The sequence below is a fragment of the Perognathus longimembris genome, chromosome 9 (assembly GCF_023159225.1).
Source record: "Perognathus longimembris pacificus isolate PPM17 chromosome 9, ASM2315922v1, whole genome shotgun sequence".
Lineage (NCBI taxonomy): Eukaryota > Metazoa > Chordata > Mammalia > Rodentia > Heteromyidae > Perognathus > Perognathus longimembris.
The window spans coordinates 22,483,320-22,506,220 of record NC_063169.1 but is presented as its reverse complement, the minus strand read 5'-3'; positions in this window follow the sequence as shown (position 1 = coordinate 22,506,220).

Sequence of the window (22,901 nt, the reverse complement as noted above, 5' to 3'; positions counted from 1 at the left end):
CTCATCATCCCCCTCTCCAGTTCCCTCCCCAGTTCCCTCCCCATCATGAGTTGTATCATTGGAGTACACCACTTGGTTTTGTAAGTATCGCTATTGCAATGTTTTTTTTTTCTTTTTATCCTTTGTCTTTCATTTTTGGTATTTCCTTTCCTTTCTGTAGTTCCAATACACATCTATACAGTATACATGGTAATAGGATCAGTTACAGTAATAGCAGGTGTAAAACCACAGGAAGGGAATACGAGAGAACAAAAGGTACTGGTTTCACATGGTATGTTGAAACTATGTTGTTAACTATAGCAATGATTTTTTTTTCATCTGAGAATCTGTTATCCAATATATGAACATGTTGGCTAATTTATTTACTCATTCAAATATTATCTGAAGAATGAGGTATCATTTAAATTCCATGTTTTCTATTCCTCAACTACAATATCTTTCACCTGTTTTTATTATCTCTTCAGTGCTATCCTTTAATAGTTTTAATTCATCCTTTTAACTGTGGATAATTTTTCTCAAGTGTATTTATTAGTTCCTTTCCAGATGCTGGGTGAATGTGTAATAATATATCAATAAACAATGAATGAAGAGTATATCAGTATATAAAGAAATATCCAAGAATAAAATTGTCTATTTGCTCTACTTGAAATGACCCAAACTAACCACTCAGCTTTAACATTTAGTAACAAGAAAATGTGAGTATATTGGGATTTGCTTCCTTTGTTTTCATTGGAGGAATAATGGTTTCTACCATTTTTTTTCTAATACTAGGGCTTGAACTCAGGGCCTGGGCACGCTCCATGAGCCTTTGTGTTCAAGGTTAGTGCTCTACCACTTTAGTCACCCCTCTACTTCTGATATTTTGTCGGTTAAATGGAGAACCATGATCCTGTGCTCTCAAGCCCCTTAGTAGCTAGGATTATAGTCATGAGCCAGTAGGGTCTGGCTATTTTTGTTTTGTTTTATTTTGTTTTGTGGCTGTCACGACACAGAACTCCAAACCAGGTAATCTCAAACAACAGAAATAATTTCTCTAACATTTCACCTGCTCAAAGATAAAAAAAATCTCCCATGTCTAGACTGATTTCTCTTGGTTTCCAGCATTTCTTGGCATTTGTTTTTAGTTTAATTAATTAAATATTCCCTTGCATGAGCATATAAAAATATCACACCCTTGTCTTTCTGTGACTCTAACCTGTTTGTTTTGATAAATCCTCTAATCATTAGATATAGTTCCTATTATGACTTCATCTTAATTATATCTTCCAAGGCTCTAAACTCAAATGAGGCCAGATTCAGGTCATCAAGAAGAAGGTGATTATACTGAGAAGATGATTGTATCTTAATTAGTTTATCTGTTAGTATACCCTTTGCAATATTTTCTGATTTACTTGAACTGTACCCTTCTAACCTGAAAACAACTCTATAGATTGTTATTGTTTTCTATTGATTACTGACTGAACATAGATACACAGAGTGATGAATATATAAGCCAGAAGTCACAGAATTAGTAAGTGTTAGAACTAGGAGACTATGAGTGTCAACAGAGCTCTGGCTTCCCGTGTGTGTGTGTGTGTGTGTGTGTTTGTGTGTGTGTGTGTGTGTTTGTGTGTAATGTTAAGTTTTTGGTTGATCGTGGGGCTTGAACTCAGGACCTGGGCATTGTTTCCCATTGTTCTGATGCAAATATTTTACCTACTATATCTCCACTTGAAGCTCTTTGGCTCTACTATACACTCCTGTCCTAAACAAATGTAAATTTTCCAGAAAAATTTCTACTTGCTCTTGTGTCTCAATGTTTATAGAAGGATTGTTTTGGAAGCATGTTCACTGGATAAATTAGCCATCATTCTTATATTTTGTAAGTTGGGCATTTCACAGAATGTTAGGTTATGACTTTTGCTATGGTATACAAAGGATGGTCCATCTTTCCAATCTCCAGTAGGATCCTCACTTCCCTCTGGGACTTGAAAAGGAAAGGCTCATTCTTCACATTTCTAACAGTACTCTAGAGGTTCATTATTGGGATAATCTAAGCAATCTCTAAGCAGTTCTCACTCCTTCAAGTTCTCTTCATCATTTGAACCCTAACCAGCTCTTCATAATGCTTGGCTTACAATATTCTAGTTTGTATTTTCATTTATTTTCATTTCATCAGTCCTTTTCTTTGAACTCAGGGCTATACCCTGTTCCTGACAATATTTTTGCTCAACAGTAACACTCTATTAACTTGAGCCACAGCTCCACCTCTGTTTCTTTCCTTGGTAACTCGAGATAAAATTTGTATGTTCTTTCCAACCTGGGTTGGTTTTGAACAATGATTATCTGATCTTAGCCTTCAGGGTAGCTAGGATTATAGGCATGAACCAGTGATGCCCAACCAACATTCTAATTTTTACATCTCCTCTTCTCAAATTCGATGGGTCTTTACCAGTAAAACACTTCGAAAGATATTTTCAAATCATCACATCATATTGTTGTAGCAACATCTTAGGTTTATTGTTGTTATTTTTTTGTTTCATTTTTCTGTATTCGTTGTTAATGGCTTCCCCACCCTTGGCAACACCACATGGTAAGTTAAGGAACTAACAAACATCTCGAATAGATGAGTTTTCTGGGAATCATTTCTTCTACAAATGCGAAATTAAAATTTTTTAAAAAGGAGTCTTAGGGCTTGGAATATGGCCTAGTGGCAAGAGTGCTTGCCTCGTATACATGAAGCCCTGGGTTCAATTCCCTAGCACTACATATAAAGAAACCCGCTGGAAGTGGTGCTGTGGCTCAAGTGGTAGAGTCCTAGCCTTGAGCAAAAAAGCCAGGGATAGTGTTCAAGCCCTGAGTCCAAGGACCAGGACTGGCAAAAAAAAAAAAAAAAAGAAAAAAACAAAGGAGCCTGGAAGGTAAACTACCTTGCCAGTATACTGATGTGCATGTCTCAGAGCTAACAAATGCAAGGAACAAAATCTATTGTTCAAGTCACTTAGTCAGTCTACTGTACTTTATCATGGCAGCATGAGAACACTGATCTACTTAACAAGGAAATACCTTAATTAAAAAAAAACAAACCACCAACACTAGTGAACAGTTTTAATATGACAAATCAAGCCATTTTCATTTTATTATGTTGATTTCCATCTATCGGTGCCCTTTAATTTGCACTGCTTTCATTTCATATTAGGGATTATTGATCTGATTTCCATTATTGTTTTATTTCTGTCATGTTTTATCATCTCATTTGATTTATTTTTCTTAATTTTGAGACAATTTCCCTCTTTTACTAAAAATATTTTGGTGATACCATTCAAGTTGGCATATATTCTCCTCCATCAAAATTTTTCAAGAATTGTAATTTTAATGTTTAAATCCTTTTATTAGTAACTTTGTAGTATTGTCTAAAGTGGTAAAATGTTCTTAAATATACTTAAATGTTTATCTTTTATTTGTTAATATTGACATTAAATTTCCCTCTATAAGAGCCTGCTTATCATTTGGTTTGTTTGGTTCTCTCTTGTCTTTCGTATTTGGTTAAATGATCGGAAAACTTGGTTTATATACTCAGGAGAGCCTATAAGTTATCTCACTATCTGTTCACACTCTACTAGTAGGATTCCTGACCCATTAGAAGTTAGATGTATGGTTGGTTTTTCAGTAGCAATTTCTTTCGCTGTTAGAGCTGATGGTGTGAAAGTTCTTACTTTCTTAAGGAGAAGAGAGGTACTGTGGGGGCAGGAATATCCAGGCCCCATCTTATATAAACTGAAACATGTCTGTGGAGGATGGTAGTATCCATTTGTGGACAGCAAAGTGAATAGGTAGGCAAGCTTTTGTAAACCAGAAATGAAATGTTTGGGAATGAGTGAGTTTTAGATATCCTAGAGAAGATCTGATTCCATTATAAAAATCCTGTTCTTTTTTTTGCACAAGTGAAAGGCTTTCCACTAAGTATTCCACAGTCTAATATGTCTAGTGTTCTATCCCCCACAGCCACAATTATCTCCTTTTAAAAACCTGGCAACCAGATGCACTGGGAAGTCTCAGACATGAGCATTACAGATGTAGAATCTGCCTGCTTTATCAGTACAGTTGTCATTTCAAGGACTTGAAAGAATTAGCACCTTAAAATACATGTTATGAGCAACCTTAAAAAAATCAGGAGAAACACATGTCTTAAGGGTTATTAGTATACTACAAATTCTTTAGGTATGAATAAGAAATGAAAACTAAAACAAAATCTTACAGGAAAAACACAGTTGACGGCTTGATCAAAAGCAACTGAAACCTAGCCAAAATTGGACATATTTATGCACTTGTGCACATGCCCGTGTGTGGATAATGTGGGAGATATGCTTCAAAGAGGAATCTGGCGTTTCTATTTTTTATACTTTTAGACGCAATCAAATTACTTTTTGATTTTAACAGAGGAAAATGAGTTAAAATATTCTAAGGATCTCACACATTAGGGTTTTTATGTTAAACATATAAGATATTAAATTTAATCTACTGTATTATTTAATCAGTATTCTCCCTCCTATGATTCCTATCTTCTGGTGCAAAGCAGCATTTTTAAATCTAACAATACTTTTTCCAGGTGGGTGTGGAGGGGTTTTGTCATCACAGAACCTTACCCTAATGGCTTTATTTCTCTTTCCATGGCCAGGGACATGCTTTTGGAACTGCAGGAACCAAACTCTGATGATAAGACTAAGTCAATGTGAGGGGAGACTATGGATCATACTTTTTTCTTCTTCACTTTCCATGTGAATATTTCTGGGGCAGAGTCCATGGATCTCTTCACAAGTGTTTGGCAGGATTTTCAATGTTCCAGAGGAGAGAATTCAACTCAATAACACACCTGAATATTATCTCTCTGTCTTTAGCTGCTTTGTTTTACCAGCCATTCACAACAGTTAACTGAGGTCATGAAGCCCCCTCCCATGTAAACACCTTCTCTGAGAAGTTGATTTAACTTTTGCACGTGGGGAAGGTGGATCTTAGGCTTAGACATCAGTTTCTCCTTATAAAACTGTTATCCAAGTTATTACACATTCCTAAAATGTGGAAACAGCAATGATATGTCCATATGTCTATGGGTTGATGATATGGTTCCAGTTACATTTCTATGGATTTTGTCAAAATTGAATATTCATCCTTCCACACTTTATGAAAACTTTCTACAGCATGTAACTTTTGGAATTTTAAAATTAAGATTGAAATTGGGTCTTTATTTGCAAACAATTTAGTATATGGATTTTTATTTATTTATTTATTTTTGGTCAGTTCTGGGCCTTGAACTCAGTTCCTGAGCACCGTCCCTGGCTTCTTTATGCTCAAGGATAGTACTCGGCCACTTGAGCCACAGCGCCACTTCTAGCCTTTTCTATATATGTGGTGTTGAGGATTCAAACCCAGGGCTTCACGTATACCAGGCAAACACCCTTGCCACTAGGCCATATTCCCAGCCCCTAGTATATAAATTTTTTGACCTCTATGGTTCAGGTCAAATGTAATCATGTGTAGATTCTCCCACACTACAAAATTGCTGTGTTGAAATGCATCAACTTATTTCTTCTTGAAATATATAGAATATTCATTCCTTCATATGATGATATTGAGTATTATATTTTATTCTTTCAGTAATTTTTAATCATAAAATGTTATATTGATTTAAATAGAGTATCTTCAAAAATATGCTAATTTTAATTGTGAGCTTTTCAAATTCTTTATTTCAATTTATATTACTTTAGTTTACTTATCTATTATTACAATAAGAATAGTTTCTAGTAAAATAATCACTGTGCTTCATTATATTTTTAGTATGTTTCATGCTTACTTATGTATTTATTAATCTATGATCTTATGCCAAATTAGACTAACATTTTTCTTCCCATTTGCCCCTCATTTTATATATATATATATTTATATATATTATATATATATATATATATATATATATATATATATATACCTTGTCGCAGGTAGTTTTCATTTATACTAGTGGTTTTCATTTATATTTATGCAATTATATATCCTTCATCTCTCTTTTGATATTCACCTTCTTAAGGGAATGAACCTATTGCCAGTAATAATAAAAGCTAAAGGTTATGGGATGTTTACTAGCTCTTCTGATTGTTCTCCTAAATATATGTTTCATAATATGGGTATGTTCCCTTGAAAGTTGAAATGTGATTTTACTTCATAAGTTTGTTTCTCTTTTGATATTTCTTCTTTTCAGACATTTCTGGTAAAATTACCACCAGAATATACTATAATATCAAGTTTTTAGTGAGTTTTGTCCAATAATTAACATGTTTTCATTTTGTTTGTTTCTCCTTTCTTCCATGGTATAAAATCTTAGATGAATTATTACAATTTTATTGAATTCATCTTGTGATTTTATTGCCACAGTAGTCAAAACTTTAATTTGTATGAATGAAATTCTCATATATATGAATGTAGTATGTATGTACATAGACATACATACTACATTCATATATATATATTCTCCCATATATACTATATGTGTTCTCATATATTATATATTCTCATATATCATCACATATATAATATATTTTCATATATAGATTCTCATATATATTTTCATATAATATATATTATTCTATAGAATGTACAATATATCCATTTATATGTGTTTATATAATATACATTTGCAATAGTTATATAATGTATATTTATGTAAGATATATCACATATGTAATTTTATATATGATGTATTTATAATATATTTATATAATATATATTATAAAACATTATTTTATGGGACACACATCTGTATATGTGTGTGGTGTTTGTGTGTGTGTGTGTTTCACCTATATCAGGGTTAGTATACTTTACTATGTACTGTCAATAAAATTTTACAATAAATCATAAAAGAAGCTATTTGATCCATAAAATTAATGTGCATATTCGTAGAAAAATGATTGTGGGGGCTAGGAATGTGGCCTAGTGGCAAGAGTGCTTGCCTGGTATACATGAAGCCCTGGGTTCGATTCCCCAGCACCACATATATAGAAAATGGCCAGAAGTGGCGTTGTGGCTCAAGTAGTAGAGTGCTAGCCTTGAGCAAAAAGAAGCAAGGGACAGTGCTCAGGCTCTGAGTTGAAGGCCCAGGACTGGCCAAAATAGAAACAAAAAAATAGATTGTGATGACTTTAGTTCATAATTACTTCAAAATTCACGTATATAACAATAATATGATGAAAATTTTAAATGACTCATTTATATAAATTTATGTTCCAGTTTTCAAAATAAACACAAAACAATTTTTTGTAAGTGCTTTGCAAGTACTCACATTAAGTTCTAGGTTATATATATATATATACCACTGACTTGTGAAAGTTTTCAAATTCGGTAACAGTATGTTCTTCTGGGTTTCATTAACTACTTTCAGTAGGATTTTGAATTTATTGTTATTATGTACCTTAGTTTCTTTATATGATAAGATGATTGAATCACAGAGCATGATACTTTTGAATACTTTGAAAAGAAGGTACTTTATAAACTATTATAAAGCAAGTAGGGATAAGATGGACATAATGGTTGTTTGATTTCTCTTCCTTATGCTTCATGAAATTAACTACATTTTAATCATAATTATTATGAAAATGATATAGTACATTACTCTTATTTAGCCATATATATATACACACACACACACACACACAGAGGAGAGAGAGAGAGAGAGAGACAGTTCTTTTAACTCTCATTCTCTTTCTCGTATTTTCCCATTGCTCTGATGTAGCTCACTGAATTGGCTAAATATATACATAACACTGAACCACACACAGACATTAAACCATATTAATATTTTGTGGTCCTGAAGCCACATCAACCATTGAACAGAGATGTTTTAGGACAATGTTTTCTCCCTCCCTCCCTCTCTCCCTTCCTTCCTTCCTTCCTTCCTTCCTTCCTTCCTTCCTCCCTCCCTCCCTCCCTCCCTCCCTCCCTCCCTCCCTCCTTCCCTCCCTCTCTCCCTCCCTCCCTTCCTTCCTTCCTCCCTTCCTTTATTATTATTTTTTTCTATATAGCACTCAGGTAAGAAATGTTGATCTGAGTTTTATCTGGAAATTTATTTAGGATGTTTAAAGTATTTTTTTGTTATAAGATAGAGAACATGTGTCAAAATGAATCATAACAATTATTCTATGAGGGGATGGATACAAATGGCTTGTTCCCATTTGTGTTTGTGAATGATAAGCGCGCGCATGCGCATGTGTTTGTGAGTGTCTGTCTATGTGCTGTGTGTCCCTGAAGCAGGACACATCCAGATGAAATTATCTCAGTATGTCTTCCCTCCTCTATTTTCATTACCACGGGGAGTTTTATACAAGCTCATAAGTTGAAGCAAATATAGACTGAGACTATTACATTGATTGGTTTGAGAAGATGTGTTTTCCTAATGCCTTTAAACCACAAAATACCATTCAGCTTTAATATGGAACATGCATAGGTGAGAGTAAAGTATGATGAGTTCTACAGCTTTTACATGCTGAACATACCTTTTGAAAATCATTATTTATTTATGCATGGGAAAAAGTCACCTCACCTTATGAAAAAGTGGTAGTAAAATGTCATTGAAATAATTACATAGTGTTTATAGTAATATGTATTTAAATAAAAATAGGACTTGGTGTACACGATGTGGAATGGTTAGCTGTAGCACAGAGCATGAAATACATCTCTATTTGAGGAACGTTGTGGAACTATTACATTTATTCATTGGATTTGACAAGTCAGATACAGGGCAGGAGCAGAGCAGAAGGAGCTAGTTTTTACCTGGTACAATCTATCTAGAAGTAAACAGAATTGTTCCACCCTTTATAATTTCAGTCCCCCATTTTACTGAAGATAATTGGTATTCTTCAAATCTGACATGTGATATTGTGAATGCATCACAATAGAAGTAGTTGTTGCTTTTCAATATTTTCCAGATGACTGGCAAGAGCACCAAGGATACCACTATTGTTCCCATCAGTCAACTAAGAGAGAAGGCCGGCCTACCGCTCATCTGATGAAGGCACCTGGAGAAATAGGTTCCATTTCAGTGCTGTCTGGAGGCCACAGACTGAACTTTCAATTGCCATTGCAAGACACAATTCTTAGTACACTGAATACTATGGAGCCAAACACATAGGGAAAATTAGAGCATTTCCCAATCAAATGTTCAATTGCACTTATTAAACATTTTTGTTTAATAAAGATTTTGTGTGAACATTTGTTAAAAGTAAATATTTATTGTGAACTTTTCAAAGTTCTGCAAATAATTTTTGGAATAGGAAATTCTTTCCTGAATAGACAAAAGTTCTAGAAGCTGGAAGAAGCTATTACAAAGATTGGGGGCAGGTTTGACTATTAGAAATGTTCATTTCTCCAGAATTAATTTGTGTATAACTAAATCTTCCCAGTAGTCCAAGTATTTGTTAAAATAGCCAATTTCACTTCACACATAGACACACACACACACACACACACACACACACATCTTAATAGGTACCAACAGGAATTTAATTATATTGGAAACCATAATTTCTTAGAACTATCAATCAATTGCAAAATTTTCAAAATTACAATTTGTAAATTTTGTCTCTGTGATGGGTAAAATATAATGTGCCATATTTCTTTACTTATTTCTTAATAAGATTTCATGGGAAGAATGGCTATAATTAAATTTTAAACAAATAGATAATATAGCTATTTTATTCTTTATACAAGTCTTCATGTAAATAAGAATAATAATTTACTCCAGTAGTGATCATGTTACCAATTTATTTTATTTTCAAGATGATGTACAGAAGGGTTACAGTTGCATATGTAAGCTAGTGAGTACATTTCTTTTCAAACTTGTTACCTTTTCCATAATTTTTCTCCCACTTTCCCTACCCCCAATTCTCTCCCCACGTTGTAAAGTTCATTCCCAACATATTGTCTTGTATTTCTGTTGCATCATTCTTTTCATCACTTCTTTATACTATATATGTATCATACTTTTAGAAAAATAATAGGGAAAGTTTGTAGCTGTAAACACACTTACATTTCTTGGTGCACTTTATTGTAATTATAGAATGTTATCAATTTGATTTTGAATATGTAAGAATATCAGTAATGCCATAAATCTTCCTTCTCTTAATGAGGTACTTCCCTTAAATCTACTTTTAAAGAAAAAGTAAAAAAGAGCTTTTATAGTAACAAAACTAGCTTTAAGTTGACTCAGGAATAGGAAACTATGTTGAAAATATATAGAACAGAATAGATATTACCTATTTTAATTTCATATATTAATATGAATATCATATTCATAAGAGAATCAGCTGTGTCACAAAAAATAGGTGCTTTTAAAATTTACACAAATTTTATCAGAAATATTCATAGTGTAAATTTTAAAAATGTAATAAAAGTTTAAAAATACAACGTCCTCCTCTGTGATAGAATAATTGTTTTAAATATAGAGTCATCACAGATGCATACAAGATTATGCTCCACCCCCACCCCACCCAATGCTACTGGTTTCTTCAAAGAAAGTAAATGCTTTGTCTTCTTGACAGAACAAATTGACTGGAAAATTACATAACCCCCTCAGCAGATGTTTCTCACATTGTTTGTGAATTTACACCATGGTACAGTATTTCGCAAGCCCATGTGAGTATAGGTCTTTAAGAGGCAATCAATGTGTGGAAAGTATATACTTTCTTCACCATATATGCAAATGCTTCCAGTGATCTAATAATTGTGTAGACAAGCTCTAATTGCTCTATATGCCATAGTATTCTCTCCTGCTATTCAAAAAGTACCAAACTTCCAAAAGATTTAAACAATTCAAATGAACTGTACAAACACCAAGCTATTTTCTTACTCAAGTGAAATTCTAAGGTCTGAATTGTTAGGTTTAGGTTTGCCTGATGAAAGAATTGTAGAATCAAAGATGTCAGGCAGCAAAGAAGAGGAAAATGAATTTAATGTTGACTCCCTATCCCTGGCAACTTATTTCTCTGGCCTGGCATACTAATCCTTGCAAATCAGATGGTATCTTCAAAATTATAATAGACACCATCAACTTAAGCAGTGGTGTAACAAACTGAATTGCCATTCTCCTTGGAAACAGGCTCCTGCCACTGACAGTCACTTATTGCCAAATGATTCCAAGTACATACTCTTGCCTCTCTGTGTAACATTGTTCACCTACAATTATATTTTATACATCTTTCAGGCTTGGAAGAAATAGTTCTTTCAATCATTCTCATAAAACTACAAAAATGTAGTGCAATCAGCTTTTGAAAGTCTTTTATGTTTTCAATAAATAATTCATTACAACATTTCAAAGTAGATTGTGAAAGTTGAAACACATTGCAAATTCTTAACAAATCTATGAAGTACACTTTCATGAACCAGAGAAAATTTTATTTTATTTTTTACCAATGCTGAGATTTGAACTCAGGGACGCATGTTTACAAGGCAGGCATTCTACCATTGATCCATACCTCAAATCTTTTATTACACTAGTTGTTTTTTAGATAGGCTATGGCTTTCTGCTCTGGAGAATACTTGGATAGAAATCTGTCTGAAGCTTTCCATTATCGACTTCCAAAATACCAGGATTACAAGCACAATCTACTGACATTGGCTTAAACAAATGACAGAGGGAAAGGATGAAGCACCACTCCAGGACTCTGAGATATTTTTAAAGTTTAATAAAAAAATAAAAGAAAAAATATAAATTAAAACAAATAAGAAAAATAAAACTGGAAAGGACATTGGTGTAAAGTTAATTACTTGTTATACTAACATGATTTATGTAGAGAGCTTCCTATTGAAGAATTACACATTACATAGGCCTAATTTCTGCTAACGTGTATATTTTAAATCACACAAAGTCACACTTCTTGGATACTTTTGATTAGTTCAGTCTAAACAAGTTTTGTAGTTCCATCTAAATAAGTTTTCACTTAACTAAGATTTATATTCTGATTATCTTTTCCAAATATTTAAACCCAGAAAGGAAAAGTAATTTTTTACCATTCTTCCCATGCTTGAATTTGTCAGTTCTACTGCAGAGTTTTCCATGAGTTATGTGATTCATTATGCATTTGTATGGAAAGGTGAAGAAAAGGAAGAAGGAAAATATTTCTTTTTTTCCCCTTTTCCTTTCCTTCCTTTGGTCCTTCCATCCTTTCTCCATCCCTCACTCTCTCCTTTTACTCTCCCGCTATTTCATACCCACATTTGTTTTTTCTCTCCTTCCTTCCTTCCTTCCATCCTTCCTTCCTTCCATCCTTCCTTCCTTCCTTCCTTTCTTCCTTTCTTCTTTCCCTCCTTGCTTCCTTCCTTTCTCCCTCCCTCTCTCTCTTACTTTCTTGCTTTCCTTATTTCCTTTAAACAGATCTGGAGTTGTTTTTAATTCTATATTGCACATGGTAGTCAGGCCTTCCACCATTGATCCATGCCTCCACTATTTTCTGCTCTTGTTTTGTTGAAGTAGGAACTTAATATTTTCCCCTGCAGATTAATGTTTCTTGTTGTATAGTACCATACTACATTCTTTCCACTGAGACAGAATTTTAGAAAATCTTCTGCACAATGTAGCCTGGAACCGCATTACTCCCAATCATGCCCCTCATGTAGCTAAGATTATCAGCACGAACCAACCTACCTGTCATTTTCTCTCTTATAAAACCACTAACTCTTTCATTGTCAAGTCTCACTGTTATGATCACAATTAATTTTAGTCAATTCTTTAAAATACTTTCTCCATAGACTATCCTATTTGGGTTTCTATATCCCACGGGAAATCCATTGCAAACAAATATTTTTTCTAATATTATGATTTGTTTTAACAAAAAAAATGATGTTTTCATTTACTACAATTATCAAAAGTCAGACAACTTGAAGTTGCAAATTTTGTGTAATTGCCACTTTTTTATCAAATTTATTTTTTATTAAATTTAAGTAGTTGAACTAATGATGTTACATTTTCCCCAGCAGTTTATAAATACATTATGCCTTGATCAATGTCACCCCTTTTGAGATGGATGAATGTCTTCCTCAACCTTTCTTTTTTTTTCTTATTTATTGTCAAAGTGATGTACAGAGAGGTTACAGTTTCATATGTTAGGCCTTGGGTACATTTACTGTACAGTTTTTTACCTCCTCCATCATTCCCCCCTCCCCTTTTCCTCTCCCACCATAAGTTGTTCAGTTGGTTTACACCAAACAGTTTTACAAGCATTGCTTTTGTAGTCATTTGTCTTTTTATCCTTTGTCTCTCGATTTTGATATTCCCTTTCACTTCCCTAGCTCTAATACCAGAATATACAGTATCCAGTGTAATTAGATGAGATACACTGATAGTGCGGGTACAACCACAGGAAGGGGATATAAGAGGATCATCAACAATAGAAGCTGTGGTTTCACGTAGCATGTTGAAAGTAATTACAGCAGTGATATAACAGTCATATAATTTGAAACACATTACATTGCTCTTTTCCACATTGTTCTTTTACCTATACGAAGATTAATTGCTGAATTTATGAGAACATTGTATCATAATTGTGATATAATCTTTATGCCTAATAGTTTCAGGTTAGCATCAAACCATCCCTCTGAGGATTGCCATAATTATTAGGATAATGTTAGGTGTTTTGTTAAACTATTGCAAATAGCTTAAATGTCCTTTTGTTCTTAAGTACACTAATTAAAAACAATGCATATATTCTAGATAATAACACCCAGTGAGGCTACTTTCTATATTTCATATTCCATGTGAAATTATGTAGCACAAACAGAATGTTCTAAATACTATAAACATAGCAATTGTTATTTGGTAATGCAAATGTTTCATGACTAACAGTTACTCAATTCAAGTATGGTTGTTATAATGGTTTCAACCATTCAATATTTTGGGCAAAGCAAATGCAAATAAGCAAGAAAAACTAAAAGTAAATTGATTCAGAATAATACAATTTCAAAAAAATATTCATTTTTCCATGAATTTATAATTTCATAGGAAACTAATATGCAGATAGCTTATTTCATTCCTCATGTATTTTGAGACACTCTGTTTTATTACAAAGCAAAACTGACTCAAGCTATTCTTATGCATCTTTCATCTGGCTTATCAGGATTTAATCAGCTCATAAAATACACTTTTTTTTTCAGTTATTTTACCATTTATATAAAGAAGTCATTAAATATGTCACCATGCTCTCAAAAGTGTCAGTGTTTGTAAGAGATTTATTTTTGTTTTATCTCCAAGGTAAACACCCATAACTATGTAAAAAATGAGATGTATAGAAAACAAAATTGGTCATAATAATAGATAAATACTGCCACAATTTAAAAATAATTTGTATGATAACATCAGTATATTAAAATATGTATTAGTAAAGTCACATGTCTTTATAAGTTTGTATTTTGCTGTGTGTGTTTCAGAATAAAAATTCCTTAGAGCCCCATTCACACCTAACCTTTAACTGATTTAAATTGTTTTATACAACTTTTTGACTTAAAATGCATTATCTATAAAATCCTTTTCAAATCAACTAACTACGAGGAATATTGGCAATGTGTTATGTATACTTTCTCTTCTAATCCACCTCAATTTCCATTCTGCAGCATAGATGTTTGTTTAGCAAGCCTTGGTTTTGTCTCATCATCAGTCCAATTATTTACACATCATTTACATTTTAATAACTTAAATCATAGGAATTTAAAGAATAATGGGGCTCAATCAGGTTTAGTAAATATTCTCTTGATAGAAATATGCACAGAAAATATTTTTAACCCTTCCTGGACCACAGTTCCTGTAATTATATTGTATTTGGTAAAATTCTGGGTACGTTTGATTCCTGCCTGCAGCTCTTTCCCAGGAGAAAATCTAAGTCTGATGAAATGGGCAATGAAGAGTTTTTCAAGGAACAAAACATAAGTTTAACAAAGGCCTAAATTCTGTACCAGTCAAAGGAAGGAGATCAAAAGTAAAATGTTTCGGGCTGGGAATGTGGCTTAGCCGTAGAGTTCTTGCCTCAGATTCATGAAGTCCTCGGTTTGATTCCTCAGCACCACATTAACAGGAATAAGCCAGAAATGATGCTGTGGCTCAGGAGGTAGCGTGCTAACCTTGAGCAAAAAGGAAGCCAGGGACAGTGTTCAGGCCCATAGTCTCAAGCCCCAGGACTGGCAAACAAACAAACAAAAAACCCTCAAGCCCTAATAAATTCTTCCCTTTAAAAAATATGGGGGTCATTAGCTTATAGAAAGACCATTGAATTTTGAGGGTTTATTTTATATCAAGCAACTTTGCCAAAGTTTTGCATCAGCTCTAGTAGCTTGGGAGTAGAGTCTATGGGGTTCTTTAGGTATAGGATCATGTCATCTGCAAAGAGGGAGGGTTTAACTTTATCTATTCCTTCTTGGATCCCCTTTATATTTTCTTCTTGCCTAATTGCTCTGGCTAAGAATTCTAGTACTATGTTGAAGAGATGGGGAGAGAGCAGACATCCTTGTCTTGCTCCTGATTTTAAAGGGAATGGCTTTAGCATTTCACCATTTAGAATTATGCTTGCTGTTGGTTTGTTGTAAACTGGCTTTATTATATTCAGGAGAGTTACCTGGAACCCCAATTTTTCCAGGGATTTTATCATAAATGGGTGCTGGATTTTATCGAAGCCTTTTCCACATCCAGAGATATAACCATGTGGTTCTTTACCTGGCTCTGGTTGATGTGGTGGATTACATTAATTGACTTGTGTATATTGAACCAACTTTGCATCCCTGGGATGAATCCAGTTTGATCATGGTGCATGATTTTTTTGATGACCTGTTGAAGTAGATTGGGCAGAATTTTGTTGAAAATTTTTGCATCTATGTTCATCAGGGAAATTGGTCTATAGTTCTCTTTCCGTGACTAGTCCATGCCTGTTTTGGGATGAGGATTATATTGGCTTCATAGAATGTGTTTGGTAGTAAACTTTCTCTTTCAATTTCACTGAAGAGTTAGAGAAATATTGGTGTGAGTTTTGTTTTGAAGGCCTTGTAGAATTCTGCTCTGAATCTGTCTGGAACTGGGTTTTTCTTGGATGGGAGATCACTTATTGCTGTTTCTATGTCAATATGGGTCTGTTTAGAAGTTTAAATCTTCATGGTTGAGTTTGAGGATATCCAGGTTCTCGAATTTGTTGGCATAAAGGTTTGCAAAAAATTCCTTTATTGTGTTCTGAATTTTGTTTGTTTCTGTGGTGATGTTACCGGTTTCATCTGTGATCTTGTTTATTTTGGTGACCTGCCTTCATTTTTTGGTCAGGTTTGCTAGGGGTCTGTCTATCTTGTTAATTTTCTCAAAGTACCAACTCTTTGTTTTGTTGATTCTTTTGATTTTTTTTGTCTCTAATTCATTTAATTCTGATTTAATTTTAATTATTTGCTTCCGTCTATTGACTTGGGGTTTGGCTTGTTGTTCTCTTTTGAGGAGATTAAGGTGCTTCCTTAAGTTGTTGAGTTGCTGTTTCTCCAGTTTGTTGGTGTAGGCACTCAGAGATATAAATTTTCCTCTGAATATTGCCTTTTCTGTGTCCCAAAGAAGCTGGTACTTTGTGTCCTCATCTTGGTTGAATTCCATAAACATTGGAATTTCTGTTTTAATTTCTTCAATGACCCACTGATGGTTCAGCAGTGTGTTGTTTAGTCTCCATGAATTGTGGGATTTTCTGTGGGGGCTGCTTGAGTTGAGCTCTAATTTTATTCCATGTGGTCTGAGAGAATGCAGGGAATGATTTTGATACTTCTAAATTTGTACAGATTTTCTTTGTGCCCTAAGATGTGTTGAAATCAGGAAAGCAACTCCTTTTGCAATAGCCTCAAAAAACACAAAATACCTAGGAATAAACTTAACCAAAGAAGTGAAAGACTTCTATGATGAGAACTTTAATAACATGACAAATGAAATTAAGGCAGAACTAAGGAAATGGAAAAGTCTACCATGATCCTGGATTGGGAGGATTAATATAATCAAAATGGCAATATTGCCAAAGGCCATCTACAAATTCAATGCAATACCAATTAATATCACAACAACGTTTTTTAATGAAATAGAAGAAGCAATCCAGAAATTTATATGGAAAAATAAAAGACCACTGAGAGCAAAAACAATCCTAAGCAGAAATAACAGTGCTGGAGGAGTTACAATACCAAACTTCAAACTGTATTATAAAGCTATAGTAATAAAAACAGCTTGGTATTGGCACTGGAACATGCCTGAATACCAATTGAACAGAATTGAAGACCCAGAAATGATCCTAAAGAACTATGCCTATGTAATCTTTGATAAAGGAGCTAAAAAAAATAGGATGGAAGAAAGATAGCCTCTTTAACAAATGGTGCTGGCAAAACTGGTTTAACACCTGTAACAAACTAAAACTAGATCCTTATATATCACCCTGCACCAAAATCAATTCCAAATGGATCAAAGACCTTGAAATTAAAACAGATACTCTGTAAACTCTAAAATAAGGAGTAGGAAAAACACTTGGGCTCCTTGGAACAGGACGGAACTTCCTTAAACAAAGACCCAGAAATTCTACAAATCAAAAAAAGGATGGACAAATGGGACTGTATCAAACTACAGAGCTTCTGCAGTGCAAACGACATAGCTCGTAAGATAAACAGAAAGCTCACAGATTGGGAAAAGATCTTTACCAGCCATACAATGGGCATAGGCCTCATATCTAAAATATATGCAGAACTAAAAAAATTACATTCCTCTAAAACAAAACCGCAAAGAACCAGTAGCCCCCTCAACAAGTGGGCTAAAGACTTAAAAAGAGACTTCTCTGATGAGGAAATGAGAATGGCCAAGAGACATATGAAAAAGTGCTCTACATCACTGGCCATAAAAGAAATGCAAATCAAAACAACATTGAGATTCCATCTCACCCCAGTAAGAATGTCCATTATCAAGAAAACTAGCAATAATAAATGTTGGAGAGGATGTGGCCAAAAGGGAACCCTACTTCATTGTTGGTGCGAATGTAAACTGTTTCAGCCACTCTTGAAAGCAGTATGGAATTCCTCAGAAGGCTAAACATCGAGCTCCCCTATGACCCAGCAACCTCACTTTTGGCCATCTATTCAAAAGTCCACAAACAAGAACACACTAGAGCCACCAGCACAACAATGTTCATCACAGTCCCCAATTTGTCATAGCTAAACTATGGAACCAACCCAGATGCCCCTCAATAGACGAATGGATCAGGAAAATGTGGTACATATACACAATGGAATTGTATGCCTCTATCAGAAAGAATGACATTGTCCCGTTCGTAAGGAAATGGAAGGACTTGGAAAAAAATTATACTAAGTGAAGTGAGCCAGACCCAAAGAAACATGGGCTCTATAGTCTCCCTCACAGGGAATAATTAGCACAGGTTTAGGCTAGTCACAGCAGAGGATCACAAAATCCTAACAGCTATGCCCTTATGAATGCATAAGATAATGCTAAGTGAAATGAACTCCATGTTATGGAAACAACTGTTATATCACTGTTGTAATTATATTCAACATGCCATGTGAAACCGTAGCTTCTATTGTTGATGATCCTCTTGTATCCCCTTCCTGTGGTTGCACCTGCACTATCACTGTATCTTATCTGAGTACAATGTAAACTGTGTATACTGGTATTAGAACTAGGAAAGTGAAAGGGAATACCAAAATTGAGAGATACAGGTTATAAAGAGAAATGACTACAAAAGCAATGCTTGCAAAACTGTTTGTTGTAAACCAACTGAACAACTCCTGGGGGGATAGGGGAAAGGGAAGGGGGAGGGGGGAATGAGAGAAGAGGTAACAAACAGTACAATAAATGTATCCAATGCCTAACATATGAAACTATAACCTGTCTGTACATCACTTTGACAATAAAAAATAAATTAAATAAATTTAAAAAAACATGGGGGGGTTGGGAATTTAAAGGTGGATGGCTATGGAGGGAAATCAAGGAGGAGGCAACCAATTGTACAATTAATGTACCCACTGCCTTACGTATGAAACTGTAACCCTTCTGTACATCAATTTTACAATAAATAAGTAATTATTCAAACAACAACAACAATAAAATGTAAAATGTTTCAACCATTGAAAATAAACAATTTTAGAACCCATAATTCTCAGTATCAAAAATTAAGATACATTAATATCCATAAGATTTCTTGAATATCACATGGTCCCTTAGAGTCACTGTACAGATTCTCTTTATTTTTTTCCCATGACAACTCATCTTTTTATTTGAATAATTACTTATTTATTGTCAAAGCGATGTAGCGAGGGGGTACAGTTAAATATCCTGTTCATTCTTTTTAATAGTGTGTGTGTGTGTGCATGTGTGATACTTTCAATTATGCTACATTTCATCACTGTTGCACTTAACTTGCAAAAAAAGAAAAATATTCATAGCCTAGCCTAATGGAAAACATGGATCTTACAGTCCAAGTTGGGCTTCTAATGTGTCAGAAACTATTGAAATAATAATAGTAATAGTATAGAATGTTAGGAGTATTAATAGCAATAGTGTATGTAATAACAATGTAGTAACACACCAATAATAGTATAATTAATATAGCCAAAGAAATACAGCAGATCATTTTCCTTTATATTATACAGAAAAACCATACCAGTATAACCCTAAAATTTTAAAGCATCTTAAATAATGTTAGGATACATGTACTATTTTTTTAAAGTTTTTATTATAAAACTGATGTACATAGAGGTTAAAGTTTCATACGTTAGGCATTGGATACATTTCTTGTACTCTTTGTTACCTTGTCCCTCATACCCCCCTCCCTCCCACCCTTTCTCTTCCACCCCCCCCCCCCCGGAGGTGTTCAGTTCACTTACACCAAACAGTTTTGCATGTATTGCTTTTGTAGTTGTTTCTCTTTTTTTTTACCCTGTGTCTCTCAAATTTGGTATTCCCTTTGAATTTCCTACTTCCAATACCCATAAACACTGTTTCCAATATACTCAGATAAGATTACAGCGATAGTGTAAGTACAACCACAGGAAGGTGATACAAGAACATCATCAATAATAAAAGCTACAGATAAACATAGGACGTTGAAAGCAGTTACAACTGTGATATAACAATTGTTTCCACAACATGGAGTTCATTTCTCTTAGCATCATCTTATGTGTTCATAAGGGTATAGCTATTGGGCCTTTTGATGCTCTGTTATGAATTGCCTAAACCTGTACTAATTATTCCCAATAAGGGAGACCATAGAGTCCATGTTTCTTTGGGTCTGGCACACTTCACTTAGTATAATTTTTTCCAAGTCCTTCCATTTCCTTACAAATGGGACAATGTCATTCTTTCTGATGGAGGCATAAAATTCCATTGTGTATATGTACAACATTTTCCTGATCCATTCGTCTACTGAGGGGCATCTGGGTTGGTTCCAGATTCTTGCTATGACAAATTGTGCTGCGATGAACATTGTTGTGCTGGTGGCATTACTGTGATTTTGTTTGTGGTCTTTTGGATAGATACCCAAAAGTGGGGCTGCTGGGTCATAGGGGAGTTCTATATTTAGCCTTCTGAGGAATCTCCATACTGCTTGCCAGAGTGGCTGAACCAGTTTACATTCCCACCAACAATGAAGTAGTGTTCCCTTTTGGCCACATCCCCTCCAACAATTGTTATTATTAGTTTTCTTGATATATGACATTCTTACTGGGGTGAGATGGAATCTCAATGTTGTTTTGATTTGCATTTCCTTTATGGCCAGTGATGTAGAGCATTTTTTCATATGTCTCTTGGACATTCTCATTTCATCATCAGAGAAGTCTCTTTGTAGGTCTTTAGCCCACTTGATGAGGGGGCTATTGGTTCTTTGCGGTTTTGTTTTGGAAGAAGGTAGTTTTTTTTAGTTCTGCATATATTTTAGAGATGAGGCCTTTGTCTGTTGAATGTCCAGTAAAGATCTTTTCCCAGTCTGTGGGCTTTCTGTTTATCTTGCAAGCTATGTCCTTTGCCGTACAGAAGCTCTGCAGTTTGATGCAGTCCCATTTGTCCTACCTTTCTTTGATTTGTAGCCTTTCTGGGTCTTTGTTAAGGAAGTTCCGTCCTGCACCAAGGAGCCCAAGTGTTTCTTGTACTCCTTCCTTTAGTGTTTTCAGGGTGTCTGTTTTGATTTCAAGGTCTTTAATCCATTTGGTACATGTACTATTTTATAGTCTAGAAAATTTTCAAATAATAAAACAACCTGATCATATGAAAACCAAAAATGTGTCTGTGCTATTGTGTATTCATGTGTGTCCAATTCATGTCTGTGAAATAAATATTAAATTTAGGAAGATTAATAAGACAAAGATAGAAATTTTATGGCCATACTTTTAAATATTCTTATCAAGTGAACATCTCATAGCTACAGAGGGAGACATTCTAATATGAAGACATAAGCACATAGACACATAAATAATTGGACAATGAATATTCCTCTACAGATGAATACACTTTAGGAGTTTTATTCTGTAAGGATATTTTTCCTTTCTGAAAATTACTACTGTAAATGCTCATTTTTTGAACAAATGAACTACTTGAAGCCATTTTGTAAGTGTAAATTATATCTTGAATTGCAGGTTCCAATGAGAATAGAAATATGAAGTCATGTTATTTAAATGTTGCATAATTTTTGCTGTTGCTACCAACTTTTATTTCAGGTTAGCCTTATTTCAGCGACATTAATCATAATGTACTTCGTGTTTACAAGCAGGTGATTCTAGAGATGGTGACTTATTTCCTTTTAATATTTATCTTTAATATTATAATTTATTGCACTGGATCTAAGTTATAGGTTATGTAAACTAATTTAATATTAGGTTTGGGCACCTACTTGTCTATTAGGACCAGGGGAGAAAAATCATTTTGCCCCCTCTCCTCTATCCACACAACTACACACACACAAACACTCACACACACATACACACACACACTTTTACAAGAATTTTAGTTTAAGGAATTGCCTAGAAAAGTTACACAATATGAAATATGAAATAAATGCCAACCAAAAAATTTTGCCACTAAAGATTTCTCTGTTATTTGTATTTTTAATAATATTTTTTGGCTTCTGCTGATTTTATTTTATTACTTTCTATTGTCAAAGTAATGTACAGATGGGTTACAGTGAGAATATTTATTATTATTGTTATTGTTATTCATTTTTCTCCCACCTTACCCTGTTCCCAATTTCCTTCCCACCCTCCCTCGAGTTGTACAGTTGGTTTACAGCAGATTTTATTGTAAATATTGCTGTTGCATTGGTTCTCCTTTTACCTCTGTTTCTCCATTTTGGTGTTCCCCTTCCCAATTCCGATAAATGTATATACAGTATGCAGTGTACCAAAGTCAGTAAGAGTGACATCAGGGATAAAACCATGAGGAAGAAAGACAAAAGAAAAAGGCATAATTTCATTTCAATAAATGGCACATTTGAAATAACAACAAAAATAAACCACTTATTTCCAAATCTTATAGTTAATTTTGCTTAGGATCATCTTATGTGATCATATGTACATTGCTATTGTGCTCCTCTGCTAGGACTATTCTATACAAATACGAACTGTTTCCAATAAGTGAACCCATAGGGTTTATATTTCTTTGAGTCTAGCCACTTAACTTACTATGATTTTTTCCTAAGTCTTTCCATTTCCTCACAAATGGGACCAAGTTGTTCCTTCGAACAGATGCATAGAATTCCATTGTGTATGCGTACCAAATTTTCTTGATCCATTCATCTACTGAGGGGCATCTGGGTTCCTTCCATATTTTAGTGGTGATAATTTTTGCTACAATGAACATAATTGTGCTGGTAGCTTTAGCGAGGTCTTGTTTGTAATCCTTT